The sequence below is a fragment of the Physeter macrocephalus genome, chromosome 4 (assembly GCF_002837175.3).
Source record: "Physeter macrocephalus isolate SW-GA chromosome 4, ASM283717v5, whole genome shotgun sequence".
NCBI lineage: Eukaryota > Metazoa > Chordata > Mammalia > Artiodactyla > Physeteridae > Physeter > Physeter macrocephalus.
Window position 1 is genome coordinate 84,715,840 of NC_041217.1, and position 5,435 is coordinate 84,721,274.

The window sequence follows — 5,435 nt, forward strand, 5'->3', positions numbered from 1 at the left end:
AAAGGTTATACTCCATTTATAGTTATTTAAAAATATTGGCTATATTCCCCGTGCTGTACAATAAATCCTTGTAGCTTATCTATTTTTTACATAGTGGTTTGTACCTATTAATCCCCTGAGGCTGTAGAGTCATTTAGTGATAACCACTGCCTCAGTCCTAGAACCAGGTAAATTCTAAGCATTATCCACTTTCTCAGATGCTGAGGATAAGCCCAAGCCAAGGAAGACTTGGACCTGCTGGGCTAGTTTTCTGAGCTGGAAGTTCTGGAGTGCTCTTAGCCTCCTCCCACACGGAAGCAATCCTTCCTGCTTACTTCTCATCACTTACCAACACCCAAAAGTTGTTGTGCTTCAGCGTCTCCCCTGTCCACCCCCTCCTCACCTGTTTTCCCTGCTACAGCCTTGGGTCAGGCCCTCACACACTCATCAGAGTTCCTGAAATAGCTTCCAAAGGACCCCCACAGGCTGGGGTCTCCTCACTTCCAATCCACCCTCAACACTGCTACTGTCAAAGTATAACCATGACGAGGTTAAAAACATGCCCATCATACACGTATATAAGGAGCATGTGGCAAAGATTAGTTTAACTCCTTAATGAAGGAACTAGCAGAATAGTAAATCCAGTTCAAAGGAAAATTCAAGAAACAATATAGTCGATGAAAAAAGGAATGCCGGAATGATTGCAAACTTAGAGATACAATAAAACTAACTAACCTTCGCTCTCTCACACATTTACATTCCTCAGCCACTGCCTTCATTCCCAGGTCTCTTTATCTGAGGCCTCAGTTGAGGTCATCTTCAGGCACTTCTGCCCAGGCCTCCCTGCGGGCAGGGGAGGGGGGAGGGGAAAACCAGTCCTCAGTGCAGAGGTCTTTCCCCAGCTCACCCTTCCCCAACCCCAGAGTCCATCAAACTGCTGGAGCCTTTTGTTGGGCGCTCCCTCAATAGTGAGATGACCCCACATCTGTGCTGATCCACCTGAGTCTCAGGAAAATGGAACAGGGAGAGCTGCTGCTTCCTCAGTTTTAGCTTCTTGTTTACACCATCACAGCAAGTGGTTACAGGCTTACCTCTTCCATTTAAGGCTGGTTGCTTTAACTGGCTACTCTGACACCTGACAGCTCTGTTGCTCCCGTCTCAGCTGAGCTCCTACCAGGGTTATATATTTGTACTGCAGGAGGGATCATTTGCATCTCTGCAAGGCAAAAACTTTGAGCGAACACAGAGCATCCCAGAGCCTGGGCCCTAAACAATAGTAAATAGATAGCAAAGGTTTATTCTCCTGATACTACTCAGCCATAAAAAAGAGGAAAATAATGCTATTTGCAGCAACATGGTTGGACCTAGAGATTGTCATACTAAGTGAAGTAAGTCAAAAAGAGAAAGACAAATACCATATGATATCACTTATATGTGGAATCTAAAATATGACACAAATGAACTTATCTACAAAACAGAAACAGACTCACAGACATAGACAACAGACCTGTGGTTGCCAAAGGGGAAGGGGCGTGGGAAAGGGATGGATTAGGAGTTTAGGATTAGGAGATGCAAACTACTATATACAGAATGGACAAACAACAAGGTCCTACTGTATAGCACAGGGAACTATATTCATTATCCTGTGATAAACCATAATGGAAAAGAGTATGAAAAAGATGTATGTATATGTATAACTGAATCACTTTGCTGTATAGCAGAAATTAACACAGTGTTGTAAATCAACTATACTTCATTTAAAAAAATGTTTTTTTTAAAAAGGTTTATTCTCCTGGATTCTAGAACCTAGAGAATTAAATAGTCTGTAGGTAGGTGCATTAGGCAAGGATCCATCCAAGGAGGACTTTGAAAGGACACATAATCATCCTTGGCTCTATTTCTAAGTTTCAGATGATTTTGTGTAACACTGCCAAAATGAGGTACTATTACAACCTTGACACTTAACTGCTGGTTCAGCCTGTTGGCACTGCCCCGACAGTAGCCAAGCTCACAGCTGCTCCAGCTCCCTCCAAGTCCTGGGCCACCTACCTGTGCAGCTCCAGGCCAAATGGCACCAGCAGCTTCTGCTGCAGGTCACCTGGCTTGTCAAGGCTGGAGTCAGTAAGGGAGAGACATGGGTTCTAGTTTGTTCTTATGGGGCTTGTTGACCTTGTTCTCCCCAACCTCACCTCCAGTTTTTCTTCCCAAATCCTGTCCCTGCAGGTATACAGCAATTCCAGGCCCAGGCCAGATGCAGGGACCACAACCTTCCACGGAATCCTTCACCGGTTCCCACAATTATGTAAGGTGTAATTCTTATCATAAATTGCTTATTTCATATCATTCTTAGTGATTCTGTTCTCTGCACAATCCTGACTGATACACTCCCCACATTTTCTCAATGGCCCTTTTTGCGTTCTGATGTCTCTTCATGGCTAGAGTGCAATAGTTATTAAGAGAATAAACCTTGATGTTAAATTCCATCTCAGACCCTCCCCAGCTCTGACCCCGCAGGCACAGCATCTAACTTCTCTAAGCCTCAATTTCTACATCTGTAAAATGGGAATAACAGCAGAACTCCATTAGAAGGTTGCTATGAGGATTAAACAAGGCAATGGCCGTAAAATCCTTCCTGACCTAGTGTAAACACTCAATATTCACTATGATCATTACCTCTATCATAAATAACAATTATCACTGTGACTTGCTTTTCTGAACCACCATCATCACACACATCAGAGTGTGAACTTCTTGAGACAGTGAGCAAAGAGACATCCCTTTTGATTGGAGGGCTGAGGAAGCTTCCTGGAAGAGGTGGCATGCCAGCTGGGCCCTGAATTGTTGGATGGGGGTGGGTAGATAGGGGAAGGATGGCATCTCTCTTAGAAAGGAAAAACCAGAGATAGGTGTGTAGAGACCAGCAGGAGAACCAATGAGGCTTTGAAATTGTACAAATTATCTTAATTGAGCAACCATGTGTTAACAGACTATGCATCAGGCCCTGGGATGGGCTAGGAAGATAGAACGCTGAATAAGAAGCTTTCTGTCTGGACTTCCCTGGTGGCACAGTGGTTAAGAATTTGCCTGCCAATGCAGGGGACACGGGTTCGATCCCTGATCCTGGAAGATCCCACATGCCGCGGAGCAACTAAGCCTGTGTGCTACAACTACTGAGCCTGAGCTCTAGAGGCCACGAGCCACAACTGCTGAGACCGTGTGCCACAACTTCTGAAGCCTGCGTGCCTAGAGCCCGTGCTCTGCAACAAGAGAAGCCACCGCAATGAGAAGCCCGCGCACCGCAACAAAGAGTAGCCCCCGCTCGCCACAACTGGAAAAAGCCCCTGCGCAGCAATGAAGACCCAATGCAGCCTAAATAAATAAATAATTTTTTTTTTTAAAGGAAGAAGACTCCTGCCTACTCTAAAAAAAAAAAAAAGCTTTCTGTCTGTTGGGGGCAATAAAAGGATATCAGTACTTATAACACAATGTGATGAGAACCCCAAAAAAGTCCAGGAGCTGAACTCCAAGGACTCAAAAGTGAATCAAGGGCTTCCCTGGTGGCGCAGTGGTTAAGAATCTGCCTGCCAATGCAGGGGACACGGGTTCGAGCCCTGGTCTGGGAGGATCCCACATGCCGCGGAGCAACTAAGCCCGTGCTCCACAACTACTGAGCCTGCGCTCTAGCGCCCGCACCCCTCGCGCCCGCACGCCACAACTACTGAAGCCCGCACGCCTAGAGCCCGCACTCTGCAACAAGAGAAGCCACTGCAATGAGAAGCCTGCACACCACAATGAAGAGTAGCCCCCGCTTGTCACAACTAGAGAAAGCCCACGCGCAGCAACGAAGACCCAACGCAGCCAAAAAAAAAAAAAAGTGAATCAAGGGCAGAGTGTTTCCCAAGCCCAGGTCTGGTGAGGGCAGAGGGCAGAGGACATCCCTGTGGGCCTATGGGCTGCCTTGGAGAAATGAATGAAGAGACATCTGTGTTCTATGCCCACCCCACCCCCCAACCTTCTCCCTCCCTCTCTCCCCTTTGGGTGAACATGGCTTAGTATTGAGTAGGAAGTAAATGTCCCTATTCCTTGAGCCCAGTTCTCTAGGCCTGATTATAGAAGAGGCAACCAGAGGCTGGGGTAGTACATCTAAAACTACTGAGAAGAAAATGTATTATCTGCCTAAAGGAATGTGTCAAAAGAGAACACAAGAAAGCACAGTAAAATGTGCTCCACCTGGAATGTAAGCTCCATGAGGCAGGGACTTTGAGTATCTGAAAATTCCATCTCTGTTATGCAGTCAAGGATGTGGTATGTGGTAGCATTCAAGTATGTGCTGAAGGTATAAAATAATGAATAAATGAATGAGTGAATGAAGACTCAAGAGATGGATCTCCCCCAGGTGGGGACTGGCACACAAGCTGCCCTGCTCAGTGCTCTCAGATGTAGCCAAAGACCTGTGTTCTTTTAAACACTTGAAGCATCAACCAACTCCTTTGGGTTTACTTTTCTCCCCACCCGTAGCACGTGCCTCACCTTCCCCACCCATAGTTCTATCAGCCAAAGGGAGCAAAAATGCTCAGCACGCAGGAAGGACATTCCAGTCCAGATGACAGATACCCTCCTGCAAGAGCTCCCCATTAGGCAACCTGGTGTATGGCCTCAGGTGAGTGAATGATCATGTGTCCGTCAGGCTCTCAGGCTCCATTCAACCCTGGGGGACTGACAAGAACAAACCACTACAAGTTCACCAAGGTGGTGCCGCCCAAGACGGCCTCCAGGCCTGGTGACACCTCCACCTCACCATCCCCCTAATTTGATTTTGCACTGGTCACTTAAGTGTTTCTCCAGACACTGCTGATGGGCTCCAACCCTGGGAACTGACTGACGCGGTGCCCAGACGGCTTGGCTCTCAGCAGCCTCCCTGCCCCACACATCCCACAGCCCCAGCCTCAGGGTCAGTCCCCAGGAACCTGAGCCGCTTGTGCTTCTCAGGAAGGAACAGACACCTTGGGGACCTGCTCAGGACCTGCCCATGGGCGTCAGCCCAGCCCACCGCCTAAAAGCTCACCGGGCCTCCTCCCACATCCGGCAACACCAACACATATTCACCAGGCAAGATGGTGCAGTGGGCTCGGGGCTCAGAAAGACCTGGGTTTGGAGCCTGGTCCTACCACCCACTGGCTGTTTGGCTCTGGGAAGATCACTTTGCTTCTCTGTGCCTCGGTTTCCCCAACTGTAAAATAAGGATAACAACAGTCGTATCAGCCAGAGTTTAGCACAGGAAACAGGAACCACTCAAGGTATTTTGAGCAGAGAGTGACTTGATACGGGGGGGTTAGGTGCTAATGGGATGGTTGGATGGCTGGACGGGGGAGGGGAGGAGGTAAGGCTGAGTCTCCAGAGGATCTGCTCACTCGCTGTGGGTAGGAGAGGAAGATGGGCATCTGGAGGTTGCCCTG